General features: G+C 34.9%; 1 long non-coding RNA gene across 2 annotated transcripts; it reads right to left on the bottom strand.

Annotated features, from left to right (window-relative positions):
• Window positions 1-7,681: 7,681 nt before the first annotated feature.
• Window positions 7,682-19,484, bottom strand: LOC121980472. Of its 2 annotated transcripts, none has more exons than XR_006111547.1 (3): window positions 18,954-19,484; window positions 18,725-18,841; window positions 7,682-7,981 (listed from the first exon to the last, which is right to left on the bottom strand). It is a non-coding gene; the product is annotated as an uncharacterized LOC121980472 (long non-coding RNA). The 2 variants fall into 2 exon arrangements; XR_006111548.1 differs by lacking the exon at window positions 7,682-7,981 and adding an exon at window positions 9,289-9,348.
• Between the last annotated feature and the right edge of the window lie 1,371 nt (window positions 19,485-20,855).

Genomic DNA, 20,855 nt, shown 5'->3' on the forward strand with positions numbered 1-20,855 from the left:
AGAGTTTTAGGAATTACTATCAACATGTGTGCAATGTTAGTTAAGTAAAGTTAGTAGTCCGGTAGTGCTCCGCCCTCACAGTCTAGTAGTGAGGAGGGTGGGGTGTTACAGTTAATTTTTCTAGAATTGTATAACTTCTTAAATCGTCTTACCATCATTACCATTTCCTCGTCGTCGAGAGAAGATTCCGACTCAGGTTCGTCTCTCGATGCTTTAAGGGCGATGTTGTTCTTGGGCTCTTTCGAACCTGCACATCTTGATTCGTGCACTTCAAATGTCGAAAAAAATTCTTCTAAAGAAACTTTTTCTAGGTCTTTTGAAATATAAAAGGCATCTACTAGTGATGCCCATTTTGAATTTCTCGGAAAGGAATTTAAAGCGTACCTAAGCGAATCTCGGTTACTTACCTCTTCTCCGAGATTCGAAAGTCTGGTGATGAGCTCCTGTATCCTTGAGTGTAGATGTGCAATTGTTTCACCTTCTTCAAGACGGAGGTTGGTGAGCTGGTTGCGAATTAAGTCCCGTCTCGCAAGCTTGGCTTCGGATGTTCCTTCATGTAGTTCAAGGAACTTCTCCCAAAGCTCCTTTGCCGAGTTGTAAGTGCCGACATGGTTGACTTCTTGTGGCGGAAGTACGCTTAGCAGATGGAATTCTGCTTTCTTGTTTGCCACGTACACGGCCTGTTCTTTCTTTATCCATGAATTTTTCGCTTTGCCCTCGGGAGATTCAAAACCGAGTTCCATTGTAAGTAATAAATCGAAATCGGTACCGAAAAATACCTCCATGTGTTTCTTCCAGCTTGCAAAGTCCCCCTCGAATTTTGGCGGGTGGATGTTAGATCCGACCATCTTGTTGCTTCATTCGGCGGTTAGTCCTCCTGAAGCGTCTCGGCTCTGATACCACTTATAGGACCGTTGCGGCCGGCTAGAAGGGGGGGTTGGATAGCCTGTAAAATCAAAACGAACAACCCTTCTCGAACTCTTAAGCTAACACTTGCATAAAGTAAATTAGCAGTAAATAAAACAGAAAAAAGAGGCTCACAACTTGACTTGGTTACAACCAAGGAGGTTGTTAATCCAAGGAATAAACGTGCACTAAAATATCTCCTTTACGTGGAGAAGCCTCTTACAGCAGTGAAAGCACAAAAGACAGAAGCTAAACTAGAACAGGAGCGCACAAGTGTTTGGAATGTAAATTTCTGAGTCGATTTAAAGCTTCTGGACCAAGGCTATATTTATAGCCTTGGTCGGGGTGCCTGAAAGGGTTCCGGGCGCCCAGGGGGGATAAATTTAATCCCCCAACGTTCAGATCGAGTCAAAGTTTGATCCGGTCAAAATTCAAGTTCCGGGCCCCAGAAGGGTTCAGGGCGCCCTGGGCTGCTCAGGGCGCCCCGGACAGTTCCGAGCGCCCTAGATGCTGAGTCAACTCTGGTTGACTTTTGTCCGGGTCCTCTTCTCCGGATCCGCTTGATTGGGTGATCTCTGCCATCCGGAAAAGGGCTCACCCGAACCCAACTTCCGGTCTTCTCGAGCGGGCTTCCCTCCGGCTTCTCGTCCCTCGGAATTACCGCGTGTTCCCTTCTCGTCCACCGGCGTACTCATCCGCAGTCTTTGTCCCTCAGACGCACCGCGTGCCGTCCTTCTCGCTAACTGCGACTCTTGCTCCTCGAGCAATCTTCCGCTCCGGCTTTCGTCCCTCGGAACCACCACACGCTTCCTTCTCATCCGCCGGTGTACTCTTCCGCAGCACCTCGTCCCTCGGACTGCCGTCCTTCTCGCTAGCTGTGTCTTCCGCTCGACTACCTGTGCTCCTAAGCTCCTGCACACTTAGACACAAGGTTAGAAACACACAGGACCTAACTTAACTTGTTGATCACACCAAAACAACCTTGGGGTTCCAACAATTTCAACAAACACTTTATGTGTGCTAAATCCCCCTCACTTATAGGGAAGCACCTTAAGGCACCTGAATTTGCTTCTTTGTCCCAAAACTTCATGGGAAACAGTTCAAGGTACTCACATGCTCTTAATCCCAAACTTAGAGAGCATTTTACATCTCCTTGCCTGTAACTTTTAAACATGTTTACTTCTCTAACATGTGTACATGCTTACTTCTTAATTATGCATATAACTATCCCAACTACAACAAGGAAGTTCTTACATGCACAAACGAAACAACTTATACTGCAGGTGAGAGGTACTTTCATCCTTTCGCTAAGTCTTACAATTCTAGGGTGTAGGGAAGACAAATCCTCTCTTGAATGCTGAAATCTCCAAGACACCTCCCCCCCCCCCCCCCTTCCCTTGGAAGGAACCCTCTCCGTAGATCCCTCCCTTGGAAAGCTTCAAGATTTGGAGCCTTAGGTTTCTTTGCCGAAAATTCAAAGAGAGGAAGAAGAAATTCGGCTAGGGAAAGAAGAGGAGAAGGGGAGATGAAAAGTTAGGTTTTCCTCTCTTCCTTTCCCTTTTATACTAAATGGAAGTTGAAGCATCTCCCCACACAAAATCTACTTATAATCAATTGTTTCCTACTTCTAATGTGATGCTTTACCACCACCCTAATGGAAACTCTAACCAATCATATATAAGAGGTCTTGGGTTCAATCCTGCCCAAGGCCTTCTTTAAATAAAATTTTATTTCTTTTTCTCTTCTTCTAGTTCTTTTTTTTTTTGCTCTTTTTGAATAGAGAAAATTTATGGGTGTTACATCACTGTCGCTCCTCCAGTTATTTACCTCAACCTACCTGTCAAACTTTGATCCTCTAGATCTGTTTGGAGTTTTTACTTAGCCTTGATCAGCTCGCCAGGACTTCTTCTCGATCTTCGATCCTCCAGACCTCTTGATCTCACTGCCAAGTGTCAGGTCCTCTCAACCCACTTGGTCTTTCCACCTAGGTTCCACGATCTGCTAAGACTTTTCCTGCCTAGCCTCCAACTAGGTATTTCTCAATTGAGTAAATAGCCTGTACACTTAGTTAACTTGTTAGATCACAACAAGACTTAACTTGAACCTTTGACAACATCAAAACTTAGGTTTGATTCTGGTGCAACTTGCACCAACAATCTCCCCCTTTTTGATGTTTGGCAACTAAGGTTCAAAGTTAAGTTAAAAAGTGCAAAAATAAATAAACAAGCATTTTAACTTTCCCCCTGAGTTAAACATCTCGCCCTGAATTCACTATCTCTCTCCCTTTGACACACATCAAAAATAGGGAAAACCAACACACATAAGTAAAGCCTGATTTTAAAAATTTTATAAGAGAAAAAAGAAATTTTAAATACATTTGAAATTTTAGCAAATTAAAGTTTTCAAAATAATGAACAATTGTGAGTATTTGAAAAGATTAAATAAAGGTAAGGCTTACAAAATTTCGTAAAGAAAACCTCTAATGAAATGGTTAAAAAAATATGCAAGGTTTAGGAAAGTGTAAATTTTGAAAAATTTCAGCAAGGTTAAAATTTAAAAGTTTATTATTATTATTATTATTATTGAAAATTGTAAAGTAAATAGAAAAGTTTAGAAAAGATAAAAGATTGAAAAAAAAATTGTTAAGGAGAAATTTTGAAAATGATAGTATAGGGAAAGTTTTGAGAAATTATATTGAAAAATTACTAAGGAATCATTTTGAAAAATTAGAAAGAAAATAATTTAAAAAGTATAGATAAAATTTTGAAAAAATTTAGAAGTAAATAATTTTCAAAATATTTTGTTAAAAGAAAAGGAAGGGGTTTTGATTGTTTAGTGTGAAGCTCCCCCTAAAATCAATAATTTTCTAAAAGTCCAAGCATGTTTTAAAAACTAAAAAAAATATCCTTATGATGAAATGTCCAACCTTTGTACAAAGCTAACTACCACAAGATAGTAGCTCTTGACTCGGGTTGGTAAATTTGAGCATTTGTGACTAACTAGGTTGTTACTAGTTAGAAAACTCAAATTGATCAATGTATGTTATTTAAAGCCCAGATTTATGGTGATGCACTGACATAAGCATCTGAAATCTTAGGCTAAGTCCTAAGTATCTCACTCATTCTAAGTTGTACAAGCAAGGGATCTTACTGTGCTTGTGAGATGCTGGCTGCTAAAACTATAGGATCATGCAATTCTACGGAAAAGACCTAAACTACTCTAGAAAAATAAAATATCTTGAAAAGTTTTGAACACAAAATTTTGAAAGGAGAAATTTTACAAAAATAATTTTGAAAAACTATTAAGTAATATTTTCAAAAACATGTTAAAAGAAAACTATTCTATAAAACATATTCCTAAATGTCTTCTAAAGTTACTAAATTCAGCTTCAGGTAAAGGTTTTATGAATAAGTCAGCTAGGTTAGATTTTGAGTCAATATAGTTCAGTTCAATATTTCCTTTAGAGACATGATCCCTAACGAAATGATGTTTAACTTCTATGTGTTTAGTTCTATAATGATGGATTGGATTTTTAGTTAGATTTATAGAACTTATGTTATCAATATAGGTTTTCACATTTTTATAATCTAGATTAAAGTCTTTTAAGGTATGGTATATCCATAGCAATTGAGCTACATATTAACCCATTGCTATGTATTCGACTTCAGTAGTAGATAAGGCAACATAATGTTGCTTCCAACTAACTAAAGAAGGTCCTAGCAGTTGATATCCTCCACTTGTACTTTTTCTATCTAACTTACATCCAGCATAATCCGAATCAGAATAGCCAACTAATTCAAAATGTGAAGATCTAGGGTACTACATTCCTACATTAATAGTTCCTTTTAGATATTTTATTATTCTTTTAACACATGATAGATGGAACTCTTTGGCGCATGTTTGATAGCTAGCACACATACTTACTGCAAATAATATGTTTTGTCTGCTTGCAATTAAGCATAATAAGTTACCTATCATGCTTCTATAATGTCTTAAATCAACTAATTTACCATTTGGGTCACTATCTAGATTAATGTTACTAGCCATAGGTGTCTTTAAGGTTTTTGAGTTTTCCAAACCAAATTTTCTAAGTAGATCTTTTGTATATTTAGTTTGATGCACATAGTTGCCTTCTTTAGTTTATTTAATTTAAAGTCCTAGGAAATAATTTAAGTCTCCAACTAAACTCATTTCAAATTCAGTTTCCATTAAAGTTATAAATTCTTTTAAGAATTTTGAATTTGTTGATCCAAACACTATGTCATCGACATAAACCTGGACTATGAAAATATCATAATTAAGGGTTTTTATAAAAAGTGTAGGATTAATTTGACCCTCCTTAAACCCTTTTGAATTTAGAAAGCTGGACAACCTTTCATACCAAGCCCTACGTGCTTTTTTTAATCCGTAAAGTGCCTTTTTGAGCTTAAAGACATAGTTAGGGTTTTCTAGATCTTCAAAACCTGGTGGTTAACTTACATGGACTTCTTCTTTAATTTGTTCATTTAGGAATGTGTATTTAACATCCATTGGAAATAATTTGAATCCTTTGTATGCTGCATAGGCTAGCAACATCCTAATTGATTCAAGTCTAGCTACCAGGGCATAAGTCTCATCGCAATCTAGTCCTTCGACTTGACTAAACCCTTTGGCAACTAGTCGAGCTTTATTCCTTATGATTTCTCCTTGATCGTCTAACTTATTCCTAAATACCCATTTGGTGTCAATAATTATTTTTCCTTTTGGTGGAGATACTAAATCCCAAACTTGATTTCTTTCAAATTGACTTAACTCTTCTCTTGCATTGCAATTATCCAGTCGGGCTCTGACAACGCATCAATTATAGTTTTATGTTCAATTTTAGATAATAGTGCTATTTGACTTAAATTCCTAAAGGCTGAACTAGTTTGAACCCTTAATTCAGGATTACCTATGATTTGTTCAATTGGATGATTAGGGTTTGATTTCATTGTACATGAGTTAGATTTTTCACACTGTTTAGTTTGTGTTATTTCTTCTTCTTCTTGATTTATAGAACTATGTTGTTTAGTTGTGATATTATCTATATTTTCATCACAAGTTACATTTGTTGTTTCTTCAATTGTTTAAGGTAGATTTATTGTAAACTCTAGAGGCTCTACTTGTAGATGAATAATAACCAATAAAAATTCCTTGTTGAGTTTTTGAGGTGAATTTTCCTAAGTAGTCTTTAAGGTTTAAAATATGTACATTACATCCAAATACTTTAAAATATTTTATGTTTGAAATTTTATTAAAATAAATCTCATAAGATGTTTTATTCAGAAATTTATTAATTATTGTTCTATTTTGGACATAACAAGCTATATTAATAGCTTTAGCCTAAAAATATTTAGGTAAATCATATTCATTTAACATTATTCTTGCATCTTCTTGTAAAGTTCTATTTTTACAATCTAATAGACCATTTTGTTGTGGAGGCATGAAAATTCATGATGATACTCGTTTTTCAAGCAAAAGTTTGTAAAATTTTAATTCTTGAATTCTCCTCCATTATCACTTCTAATTTTCTTAATTTTTATTTCTTTTTCGTTTTCTATTTGTTTGCAAAAATTAGTAAATATTTCAAAAGTTTCATATTTATGAGTTAAGAATTTAACCCAAGTATATTTAGAATAGTCATCTATTATTACTAAGCAATAAAGACTTCTATTTAGTGATTTTATTCCATATGTGTCAAATAAGTCTAAATGTAATAATTCAAGTATTTTATTAATTTTATTTTGATTAGTTAGTTTATGGGTTTATTTAATTTGTTTTTCTTGTTGACAAGGATTACATATTTTATTTTCAAAATTTTCTAATTTCTGTAGTCCTTTAACTAATACATTTTTGTTTAATTTTAGTAAATTCCTAATATGGGTGTGAGCTAGTCTTCTATGTCACAACCAAATTTCTTCATGATGAGTTAGAAAACACCTTGGTAATGTTTTTGGTATATTAATTGAATAAATATTTTTATTCCTAAACCCTTTTAGTAATATATTAGTTGATTCAGTGTAACTTATTAGACATTCAGAAGATAAGAATTTTACTTTGAATCAAGAATCGCATAGTTGACTTATACTAAGCAAGTTATAATTAAAATGTTTAACAAGCAAAACCTTTTTAATTGATATATTTGATTGTAATTGAATTTCACCTGTACCAATTACCTTTAACTTACCGTTGTTTCCAAAGGCAACTTATCCTAGCTTTTTGAACTCGATATTTGTAAATTTGTGCTTATCCCCAGTCATATGTCTGGAGTAGCTATTGTCCAAGATCCATTTATCCAAAGCTTTGGATTCCTATATATAACGTAGGATTTGAACCAAAATTTGGTTAAAGGATGTTCAAATTTATGAGTTTGGTTGTTCGGTAGTTTTTTAAGGTACAGTTAATTAAGTTAAAAAAAATTATGTAATTTTTAATTTTAATTTAGTTAAATAATTTTAATTAAGTTTTAAAATAATTTTAAAATAATTACGTTTTTTAAATAATTTTAATTAAATTTTAAAAAAAATTTAAAATAAGTTTTAAGAATAATTTAATTAAGTTTAAAAAATAATTTAATTAAGTTTTAAAATAATTTTAATTAAGTTTTAAAATAATTTTTGTCACATCCCGAGGGAGTCCTCACGAGAGTAAATTCCGGCAGCACTTCCTCTGTACGGGTGACAATTTGATACTTGACTACATAGCCCGCAGGGCCTCACAATCCTTGGCCAACATAGCCGGAACATATACAATAATATAAACAAGCAATCCACGCAGTTTATAATAAATCAGCCTCTGGTTAACTACATAACAAATCACAACAAGCAGTTTATTATAAAACCTACTCCACTACTCGAGAAAAATACAACCCACAACATAAAACCATCGCAGCGAAAAACAAGTGTAGTAGACCAAAACTCGATATAACATCCACAAGTAAAAGATCTACATATCACACGCATGTAGATTAACAAACAAGAAAACAAAGTCTAAAAGTAGAAAATCATATCTACACGAGGTGGGGGACTAGCGACTGGAACCTCCTGACAACCTCAACCTGAAATAGAAATAAAGCAATGGAGTGAGTTCAACAACTCAGCGGGTATCAAGCTAACATATATAGTAAGATATATCTAACAGTAATAATCATAGAGTACAGTCTCCTGATCAAAAATAGGAAATGCGAAAACTAAACAAGCAAAGAATCTGTACTCACCAGGACCTCCTATCCGAATATAAGGGTCGTCAGACCAAACACATCATGTCTCCTGTATGCATGTCAATCATATGCAACCACAACAATACAGCATCCAAAATGCAGCAATCACAAGTAATAAATGCAATCCATGAATATGATGCAAATGTCCTAGTCACCCCTGACGCCAGTCAATCACCTCACACACGATGGTGAGGTCGAGTGGGTAGGGTTGTGACAACTGTGCACTCTGTCATCACTACTCCTGAGTGACCAAGTGGACAAGATGTTGTCGGAGTACACCTATCCTCCTACCCCAAATAGAGTGAGGGAGCCAAAGTTCTCATCTCCCTATGTCATAGTCAAGAGGAGGGATCCTTGCCCGCTACCATGCTACAGTCAACACTACCCATGAGTGGATCAACGGAGCTTGATAGAGCAAAACTACCACACACCCTACCTAATAAACCACTAACCCATAAATGGATGTGTGTGCAGATCATATAACTGACGATGCGCTCAACAACAATGAAGCCGATAATCGCTCAACATGCAATCATGCAAAATGGTGCACGACACTAAGCATGTAATCTTGAAAATACCAACCTCCTCATAATGTGTACCAAAAGGAAAATCAAGTCCATATCAATGATCTAGGTACACATGCTAAGTAATAAAATTAGATACACATGTCATGTAATAAACTAGGTACGCATGCCAAGTAATCAACTATGTACACATGTCAAGTAAATCTAGTAGCTAGATCTGTAACGACCCAAAATTCCTCATTTCTGTAACGACCACCCTTCTTACTACTACTACTACTCTCTAAGGTGACCGTTATTTACCTATTAACTCTACTTAACCGGTATGTTCGAAACCACAAGGAATCCCTACTGAAAAATTTCGAAAGAATCTCCCCTATACCGGTGACCTTAAACTAAGATACAAACATAATATACATCAGCCACAGGTGGCTGGAATATATATCGAACACACAAAAGAAATAACATCACCACGCAATTTAATAAAATCAAATTATGCAAGTAATGAATAGCGGAAACAAAATAAAATACAGCTTCTTACTCCAAAATTTTCTTATCAACCTATATACAGAATTAATCTAACAAATTCTTAAACTAAGTCCCAAGACTTCCATAGTCCTGGCATCACACAGCATCTGCGCCACCTTGTCGCCTTCCTTTGCTAAATCTTTTCTTTTCCTATATCTGCAGTAAGAGGAAATGCAATCTATAAACAAAATGCTTAGTAAGCGCTATCTAACTCACAAAAATCTCGATATGCATGTACTTATATCTATAACATGAACTAACTGAATGCTTACTGAAGACTAATCATGCTCATCTAATAGTAAAGAAATCAAATAGGCTGAAATGCTAAACATGTAAAGCTATTCATGCTCTTCTAATAGCAAATAGCAGTAAGCTAATCTAAATAATATGCTAGCTCGAAAGAAAGCTAAACTTACTGATTTTCAAACAAAGTGAACTTATTTTATTTGTTCTAAACTTATTCTTTTATCTCACTTGTTTAAAACTTATTCTTTTATACTTTTATACTTATGTGAAACTTATTTTACTTGTTCAAAAACTTATACTTATAATACTTCAAAATAATAATCAACTTTCTTCTTGGGCCCAGGCATAGTACCATCTTATACGCGTTCCCTAATAGGTTGGGGTAGCGAGCCACCAATCCTAAAAGAGCAGACCTCAGTCTACTAGGGCCAAGACCTCGGAATTGGACACCTGGATTTGTTTAACGACAACCTCGAAAGTCGGGTACTAGCCTCTTCAAAGTAAAATATCTTAATTACTTCTTCTTTAAATGTCTTGACATTTTAATAAGCACTTTGTGTGTCAAAATCCCTAAAGTCTTGAATTTGGGATCTACTTAAGACCTTGGCCTTTTTCTTTCGTTTCTTTATCTTTCTTATACTTGTTTATACTTCTAAAAGAATATTTCTTTAAAAAGAAACTGAAATGTTTAAGCAAATTCTAACTTTGAAAGGCTTAAACCAAAAATCTGCTTACTATACTTATAAAATCTACATACTATTCTGCATACTAATGCTTAACAGAAATCTGCACTAATACTTAATAAAAACCTGCACACTAATGCTTAATAAAATCTGCACACTAATGCTTAATAAAATCTGCACACTAATACTTCTGCACTACAAGGAGATCTAAACTGCATTAAAATTCTGCACTACAAGGAGATTTCAACTGCATTAAAATTCTGCACTTCAAGGAGATTTCAACTGCATTAAAATTCTGCACTTCAAGGAGATCTAAACTGCACTAAAATTCTCACATGGCAATTATAAACCTAGAATTTCATATTCTAGTAACCGGCTGAGACCAAATGGAATCCTTGATATTGACACATCCAAGTACTTTAATTCTGAACATCAATTATGCCATTAAACTTATGGTCAGAAAGGAATTCTTAGTATAAAATCTATATTGATCAACATATAAATCTCTTTTCTCATCTTCTAAACTAAACTTCTACTCTGAACTTACTACTTGCATATCTAAGTTACTCACATACTTCTCACTTGTTAAATTCATTACCTCAATTCAAATCATCTTTAGTCTTAATACATGATACTTACCAAAAAAACATATTACATATGTTCATCTTCACACTAAAGAAAATACTACACAACCTAATGGCTCAAAACTACAATCCATACACTTCCAGATATCCATGCTATTTCCAACCACAAACCAAGATTTGCAAGGCTTCTCAACCAATTTGAGCTTGCTGGAAAACTAAAACAATACTTATATAAAACTTATCCACAACTATACTTTTATAAGGCAATCGTAATCTTTAAACACGCTACAACATGATCAAAAACTGGAATACTAAGCCTTCAACAACCCAATTCAAGGAAATTGCTACAGTAACAAAAGGAAACAGAAGGTTGCTAGCTCCCATTCAACCCAAAAGAAAAACTGATAGGGCACATACTATCCATATTGCATACAGAAACAATGAAAACGTCGAAATATCAAAGGAAACAGTGGGGACTACTAAGCATCCCAAGGAAACCATGAATACCTCAACAACTTAAGCTACATTAACTCAAATGCCCCTAGATTTGTCCCTGAAATACCAACAACACCAGGAAACCATCACAACTTAAAATAATCTCATCATATCCAAAATTATCCCGAAATTCCAGCACTGCCTAAACTAATACGAAAAATTCCAGCACATGCGCAATTGTTCACAATAAATTCCTGCATACATATATCTGTACACTAAATTTCTATGTGCAAAGATACTCTTAACTTGTCTAAGTATAGTAATCCTACCACTAAGATTACATAAGCACATTAAGTTCTACATGGTCAAAATATTCACACTGGAAACATGATCTATCCTCTAAATAACTTCTCGATCAGGCACTTGATCAAATAGGTATAATGCAGAAATCTCACAGCAACATTGACGTGGAAAAACAAATCAAACTCATGCTACTCTTAAATCCCTAGCAACAATTCTTAAAGCATGCAACTACCAAACTAAAGGAAGAAAAACCAAAACCACAACTAATTCTCCTGTTCTTCACACTATGTACACTAGTTCAAAGCTTATACCTTTATAAAGCATCAGAAATCCTTAAACATGCTATATCAGAACTCTACACTAATTCCTTATGGAAACATGCACTGTCCGGAAATCCAAATGAATTCACAAGAAATCTTACTTCAATCCATAAACCTAACTACCCATGCCATGTCCAACAGGAGAAGGACTCAACACCTACAATGAAAAATTCAAGCAACCTTACTATCCTTTCAAATTCCCGAAACCCAGCATGAATCGTGCATTCCCTTCTAGAACAGATCCGATGTCTAGCAACAGCAACAGAAAACAAGCTAAAATAAATTGCAGTACTTATACTTTTCTGCTAATGTCTAAGCTTTGAGATACTGTTAACAAACCCAAATTCTTCAATGCCTAATTAACAAATTTCGACAGGAAACAACAAGAGGCAAATTCAATCTAAAACCTTGTAAAGATTCTGGAAACGAAACTAAACCATCACAAAGCAGCAAACCTCATAGCAAGGGAAATCACAAGCTACTAATCTTATCCACCGAATCCAAACTACAATTCGAAACAATACAATCTGTTTCCCTTCTTTGAAATTCTCGGCAGCAAGCTTCCAAAACAACTCTCCTTACAGCATGTATCAAAGAAAATCCAGACAAAACAAGGAATTCGAAAACTACTCCTACTGCAGGTGAGAAACAACTTACCAAGATGTTTCTTGGACTCACAGCCGAACAAGAAGCTTCTAGGGTTTCGGGTGAGCTCCAAAACTCGGCGATTCCTCTGTGTCTGCGTGTTCTCTTCGACGGGAGGGCTCAGATCCGAGAAGAGCTTGTGGAGAAGTCCCTTTGGCCGGCCACCGGAGAAGCCCTAGCTTCCTCGGCTTCGTTTTCGCCCGAGAAGGAAAAACGCTGTTGCATGCGAGAAAGAGGAGAAAAGGAGAGAAAGGTTCGGGTTCGGCAAATACCTAAGTTCTCTTTTCTTATAACTAGGGTTTCAATTATAACTTATATATATCTCGCTCCATATTCATTCACAAAACGCTTGTAGAACAGTTGGTTAGCTGCGTTTTAACCGGGTCAAAGGTTGCTGGTTCGAACCTCGGCATAGATATTTTTTTGTCGAAACTTCTTTTTTTTAGTAAAAATACCAAACGACCTCCAAAAATTACATAAAAATACTCTAAAAATTTCTAAAAATCTCTAAAATTTTCTATAGCATTTTTAAATATTTTTGAATTATTTTTGGGGCTCAAAATAAGGAAATTTGGGTTATTACAATTTCGAGTCCTAAAAGTAATTTAAAAATATTTAGAAATGCTTTAGAAATATTCTAGAGATTTTTAGAAATTTTTAGAGTATTTTTATGTAATTTTTAGAGTTCGTTTGGTATTTTTACTAAATGAAAGAAGTTTCGACAAAAAAATGTTCAAGCCGAGATTCAAACCCGTGACCTCCGGCCGAGCCAACTCTTAAGCAAATCCGACTGACCAAGTGTTCCAACGAGCGTTGTTGATTAAAAGGGGAATGAAATTTATTTAAGTAATAGTTAATAGGAAACAGAAAATAAATAGGAAAAAGGGATTCAGCTGAGGAATCGAACCCGCGACCTCTGACCCGATCAAAACGCAGCTTGCCAGGTGTTCCAATGGATGTTTCGTAATAAAAGGGAAGCGAAATATTCTTAAACCATAACAGAATACCCTAGTTATAAAGAGAGAACTTAGGGATTATTTTTCCCGTGACCTAAAACTTCTCCCTTCCTCTCCTCTCTCGCTCGCGAACGGCATGCGGCAGCACCTGCTTGGGCGGAAATGAAGGAGGCTAGGTCTTCTCTCCGGCGACCGGCCAAGGGGTCTTTCCGAGAGTTCTTCATATTTTCATGATACTCTCGTCGAGGAGAGCATGGAACCACGAGGAGTCGTCGGAAATTTCAATCTTCCGAAACCCTAGAAGCCCTCTTCCCGGTTGTAAGCCCAAGAACGCAAAGGTAAGCGTTTCCTCACCTGTAGTAAGAGTAGTTCCGAGCTTTGTTCTCTCCCTCTTTGCTTTGGAACATGCTGTACAGAAATTTGAGTTTGCTAAGAGTTTTTGATTCCTTTCTTTATTTCCGGAAGGCTGTATAGAATCAGGATTTCTAGAGGAATAAGGGTAGTTCTTGAATCTTTAGTTCAGCCTTTATTTCCTGTAAAGTGTGAGGCTTTTGAAGTTCTGCCGCAGCATGTTTTGCCCTAAAGTTTTCTGTTACTTTAAGAAAGTTTAGGTTGTGAACATATTTACATGGAACTTTAGTTTTAGTAGGTTTCAAATCTATTTGCGTTGTTTTCATGGATTATTGTTGTTAACAGAATTGATCTTCATGCTTGTAACATCTTAGAATTAGTGTTTCCTTCTTGCTGTCATGTGTAGGAATAGGTTTATAGCATTACAGTACAGAATTTCCCTTGTAAATGCTGAGCATGAATAACTCTAGTCCAAGGGTATAGTCCAGATTATGGAGCATGAACAGAATAGAACACCAAGTTAAGTATGTTGAACAGTTTGGTTCCTTATGGTTTCCTTGTTGTGGCACGGAACAGGGGGATTAGCTATGATTTTGGATGTTTGAGGTTTGTTGCCATAAAACTTAGTGCAGAATTTATTAGATTTGGACATATTCAAGTTTCCATTAAAGTAGGGACGTATTTCTGTTTTTCGGTTTGTGATTGCGTTGGGTATGAACAACACAGTCTTGGAAGAATTCTGTGAAGTCTAAATTGTATTAAAGCTTGCTGTGCGGTTAGAATTCTGTGATGAGTAGTTGTGGTCCATTGTTTCCTTAGGATAATTTCAATGTTGATGCATAGTTTGAAGTTCTAAAAAGGATACATTGCTTACTTATGATAAATTGACAGTTTAGATGAGATGTATGATATGGTTAAATTTTCAGTTATGGACAGCCTTAGTTTGTATTTAGTTAGATCTTCCGGCAGTTTATTTAGACTTGCGGATTTTGGTTTCTTTTGCAATTAACCGGACATAAACAGCCTAGTCTTAGGAGAATTCGGCCGAAAGTTGTTTAGCATGAATGTAGCATCTAGATTTTTATTAAGTAGAGCAATGCAGATTTTTATTAAGAAGAGCAGTGCAAATTTTTATTAAGAAGAGCAGTACAGATTTTTATTAAGTAGAGCAGTGCAGATTTTTATTAAGTAGAGCAGTGCAGAATTTTGATTAAGCTTATAGTGCAGAATTTTGGATTAAGCTTATAGTGCAGAATTTTGATTAAGTTTGTAGGCAGATTTGATTAAGCTTGTATGCAGATTTAGTTTTAGTGCAGTTTTAATAAGTATTTCAGTACAGTTCTATTAAGTATTTCCATGCAATTATGTTAAACATTTCAGTGCAGAGTTAATAAGCATTTTAGTGCAGTTTTGTATGAGGCATCTTTTTAATAGAGGTATTAACAAGTATAAGCAAGATAAAGAAAAGAAAGAAAAAGGCCAAGGCCTTAAGTAGATCCCAAAGTCAAGACTTTAGGAATTTTGGCACACAAGGTGCTTGTTAAAATGTCAAGACACTTAAAGAAGAAGTAATAAAAGATAACAAGTATTTTATTTTTAAGAGACTAGTACCCGACTTCCGAGGTTGTCGTTAAATAAATCCAGGTGACCAATTCCGAGGTCTTGGCCCTAGTAAGACCGAGGTCTTTACCCTCGTAGGACTGGTGGCTCGCTACCCCAGTTTCTATTAGGGAGCGCGCTTTGGTACTAAGCCTGGGCCCAAAAGAAGTTGATTATTATTTTGAAGTATTAAAAGTATAAGCTTTTGAACAAGTAAAATAAGTTTCACATAAGTATAAAAGTATTAAACTATAAGTTTTTAAACAAAAGAAATAAGCTTCACATAAGTTTAAAATTCAGCAAGTTTAGTTCTTTATGCTAGCATGATTGTATAGATTTGCTTTACATGTCTAGCTTTTCAGTATGTTCTTTTACTAGTAGATGAGCATGAGTAGTTTTCCTTTTGAGCATTCAGTTTTTAGATTTTAGTATATTCACATGCATGTTCGAGTTTTGTGAGTTAGATAGCGCTTACTAAGCAATTTTGCTTATAGTTTGCATTTCCTCTTACTGCAGATAAAGGAAGGCGACAAGGAGGTGTGGATGGTGTGTGATGCCAGGACTATGGGAGAGACTTGGGATGTTATTGAGTTTCCGTGTTTTAGTGGATAAGATTTATTGAGATTGTAAATATTTGAGATTGTATTTTATACTCCATGTCATTCGAGTTTATTCTTGTTTTAGATTGCATGTTAAGATGAGTTCTGTTTAGTAAGTAGGTATATTTTGGTGTTTGACACTTATTTAATTGCGTGGGTGTTTTATATATGTTCCAGCCACCTGTGGCTGATGTATACTATATATGTATCTCAGTTTGTGGTCATCGGTACAGGGGAGATGTTGCCGAAATTTTTCGATAGAGACTCCTCGTGGTTTCGATCATACCGGTTAAGTAGAGTTAATAGTTAAGTAACGGTCACCCTTAGAAAGTAGTAGTAAGAAGGGTGGTCGCTACAAGATCTATATTCGGTAATGCAGTGCATGTCACTACATAAGTGCACAATGCAATAATCAAGAGGACATTGTAAGGAAATAAGTTACTAAACACACAAATGCACAGCGGAAAAACCTATTTCCTCCAGAAGATCCATGCGAGGGGAGAAGTAAAATATACTAAGTTTATATCTAAGAACATGATAGAGTATACCTTTGTAGCGTGCACTCAATCTCCCGATTGCTCGGATCTCAGCACGATCAAAGCGTCCATGCCTCTTTCGGTATCCACACGAACAAGTACTCCTCCGTTTGTCTTACAAACTCTCAAATATGGAGAAGAAAAATCACATATGGTTGTGCTAGCAACCAAGAGTGATTTCAGCCAAGGGAGGAAGAAGAAGAGAAAAGAGAATGAAGACGTGAGGAAAAATGAGAGAAAAATGGTTTAAGTATTTTCATCTAATGAAAAACACTTAATGCTCATTAATTCCATTAATGAGCCTTAATTAGTATTCACTCTTCATTAAGGACCATTTTGAAAACTCCTTTCATATTCAATTTCGAAAATTAAATATTGTGATTCATGGAATTTCAAAAATTCAATGAATACTCTCTCATTTCATATTCACTTGAGTCTAACTCAAGTTTAGCTCACTTGAGTCTAACTCAAGTCTAATTCACTCGAATCTAACTCAAGTCTAATTCAATCGAGTGTTACTCAATTAATTCTCATGCAATTCAAATTCAATGAATCACTATTTCATTAATTTGAATTGACTTCCTCGAGTCTAGTTTGAATTGGACTTGATCCAATAATTAGATCCAATTGAGTCTAACTCAATAAGTTCAATTTAGATTAGACTTAATACAATTATTCATCATATGAATACATCTCCAAATCTACTTGTTCTTTGTGTGTGACCCAATAGGTTCTCGTAATATTGGCAATGTACCCAAATCAACATTTAGATACATAAGCAATGAGTGGTATCTAGCAAGGCATCATTGCTACCCAAGTGACGAGAAAGTCGAGATCCGACCTAACCTTTCTGTGGCTATTATCTTATATGACTTAGTCCCTCTATCCTTGATATCTATAGATTGATCAATGAGGCATAAACCGTGTCATCCTCTTATCAATCTTTATGTTTCTTAATCTCTAAGTAGGCACACTCAATCAAATGAGCTCAATATCTCATATTGACTCATTTGAGCATGGTCATGTTTTCTTTGTGTCCTACTAATCAAGGGGCTCACAGATATCGCCTCTGTCATATAGAAGGGATAGATCCCATCAACATCACTCACATCCCTCCACATAATTCATTGCATACCCAATGATCGACTTTATTGTCCACCTTGTTACAGGTGACGTTTGTCGATACCAAAGTACACAACTCCTTATGTAGGGAACCATAGTGACTTCAGGTCTAAGGACTATTCATATCAATAGTCACATGAGAATGTTTATGGCACTCATATAACGATCTATGAAACATTCTCATGGCGGGTCATTCAGTATATATTCTCTAATATATGCTCATGTGTCAACCTGATATCTCATATCCATGACTTATGAAATCAAGTCATCCGTTGACCTACATGCTAGTCTCAACCCATTAATATTATCCTTGTATATTAATGCTTGACTAGGAATAGTTAAAAGTAGTGTTCTCTACAATATCTCACTATCAATTCAACCAATTGATATACCGTAAATAAAGAACTTACTACCCAAGGACATTATTATATTTATTCAATCGGTATTGAACTGAAATAAATATAATAACCAACTTTGCCTTTTTATTTATAATGAAATATAATACAATAATGTGCCTTTTACAATCATCTCATAATTGGTACTAGAGCTAATACTAACAGACATAAGCATAAATACAGAACAGATAACAATATAGTAAATTATGGTATCAAGTAGTGACATACCAAGCAGATATAAGCCTAACTATTACTACTAGTTATAACTCACTAAGCATATCAGAATGACAATATCAAAAAGATAAGTCAAAGGTACTCGTCTCAAAAATAGAGATCGTATCCGAAAAATCTCACGTTGAGACGCTTGCCTCGAATCAACTTCCTATAATCACATGTTACAACTAATTCTATCATTAAACAAAATAAACTAGATCCTAAACTTATTAGGAATAAATCATATTTGAATCAACCCAATAAATCCACATTCCCTTCACAATTCACCCTTGCTCCTAATAAATCCTGATTATCCAATCCAACCCTTCAACATAGAGCACCAACCAAGATCCAAATCTGAATATAAGATAGTAATTAATCTATGACATGAAGCAATTAGCTATTCACCGAAATCAAACCTCCACATCCACCAAAACTAAATCTACATTAGTATCAGATTCAAATCCATTTGAACTTACTAATTCAAATCTAAATTCCAATAGCAAGAACTAGATAAAAACATAATTTGGGTAATCAATACTTACCCTAATGTCAAATCTTCTCCACCAATCCCCTACTCTTCCGGAAGCAAACTAGCTATTCTGAAAGCCATCTAAACACCTCCTCTGATTCTTCTGTTCCAGCAGCAATCCAATTACCTCCTTTGTCATAATCAGTCCACAGATCCAAAATCTCAAACCCTTTGATATACACTTGATACCACCAATAAGATCTAGATCTAATAGAACAGAAGTAATCAAACCCAAAACTCACCAAATTTCGGATGCCCTCCCTATTGGTTCACTGTCGGAGGAGGAAGGGGCACAGCTTCATGCCCGAGAGAGAGAGATTGGGAGGGCTATAGCACAGAATATGGGAGGACCTGGGGTGCTCAGCTTTTGGCGAGAGGAGATCGGGTGGCTGGCGACCGGTGTCGGGTTGTGGCAGTCGGGCTTCAGGCTGCGACGACTAGTCATGGTTCCATGGTGGTCGGCAGCAACGCACAGGGAGATCAGAAGGGAGTCGGTGTGAGGTGGAGAAAGATGGAAGGCTCAAGCCTCCGGTGGCTGACGATCGGCTAGCGCCGATTCGCGCGTTGGGTGGTGGAGCGAGTAGGGGAAGAGGATGGGAAGAGAAAAGGGGATCGACTCAAGGGGAAGGCTTGAAGCCTTCCTTCGCCGATGGCTTTTGTACTCGGGGGAGAAGAGGTGTCGCGAGAGGGAGAGGAGGAAAAAGGGGCGACGATGGATCGGGGAAAGGCTCGGCGGGTAGGGGAAGAAGAGGGGTTCGGCGAGGATAAATAGGAAAAATGAACTTAAGGTTTTGCTTAATCAAACCTTAAGTACACTTCTCAATCAACTTCTGTTTTTGGATATTCCAAACAGACTTTTCCCAAGTCTATAAATGCATCCACTCTAAATACATCATACGAGCTCGATTAAATCCAAATTTTTTTTTAAAATTCTCAAAAATTCTCTTATGGTTATATGTCATTTTTCGGTATTTTACAAATTTAATTAAGTTTCAAAATAATTTAATTAAGTTTAATTAAGTTTTTAATAAAATTTTAATTAAGTTTTAAAATAATTTTAATTAAGTTTTAAAATAATTAAGTTTATTTTTAATTAAGTTTTTAAAATAATTTTAATTAAGTTTTTTAATTGAGTTTTAAAATATTTAAGTTTTTAAAATAATTTTAATTATGTTTTTAAAAATAATTTTAATTAAGTTTTTAAAATAATTTAATTAAGTTTTTTTTAATTAAGGTTTAAAATAATTAGGTTTTAAAAATAATTTTAATTAAGTTTTAAAAATAATTAAGTTTTAATTAAGTTTTTAAAATAATTTTAATTAAGTTTTAAAATAATTTAATTAAGTTTTTTTAATTAAGTTTTAAAATAATTAAGTTTTTAAAATAATTAAGTTTTTGAAATAATTTTAATTAAGTTTTTAAAAATAATTTTAATTAAGTTTTTAAAATAATTTTAATTTTAATTAAGTTTTTTTTAAAAAAATAATTTAATTAAGCTTTAAAATAATTTAATTATATGTTAAAATAATTTTAATTATGTTTAAAAAATAATTAAATGTTAAAATAATTTTAATATCGATTTTTTTATTTAAATTTCATTATTATTATTTTAAGTAAAGTTAAATTTTAATTTTAATTTATGTTTTTAATTGAATTTGAAAAAGGTTATTGAACGTTTGTTAGATTCAAACTAGCTTTGAGTTAATCAAGCAAGCTTCTATAAATAAGATTTCAGTTCAGTGGCGAGACATATGCCCTTCTTGTGTATGAATAGTAGATCACTTGCTGAATACTTCCCAAAATAGTCCTGCCCAAAAAACTTAATACTAGGTTTTGTTTTAACTAGCCCATGTTTGACAGGGGTAGCTTCGGTCAGATCCACTAAGTCTAGTGCACCAGGTAGAATACACAAGATTCATCCTAGACATGCCTTCGACAAAGGTTCCTTGACCTACTATCATCCCAATCCATTCTAGTGCTATGTTATAGGGTTTGGTAAACCTTTTTAACTAACTGTTCTAAACTAGGTAGAGAAACTAAACCTACTCCTAATCATGCATAGTAGATTGATCAAGTTGGTTGAACCATTTTTCTAATTGCTCCTCCTGAGTCATAGCTTAGATATGGTCTATCTAAGTAGTGAA

Source organism: Zingiber officinale, chromosome 5A (assembly GCF_018446385.1).
Source record: "Zingiber officinale cultivar Zhangliang chromosome 5A, Zo_v1.1, whole genome shotgun sequence".
Lineage (NCBI taxonomy): Eukaryota > Viridiplantae > Streptophyta > Magnoliopsida > Zingiberales > Zingiberaceae > Zingiber > Zingiber officinale.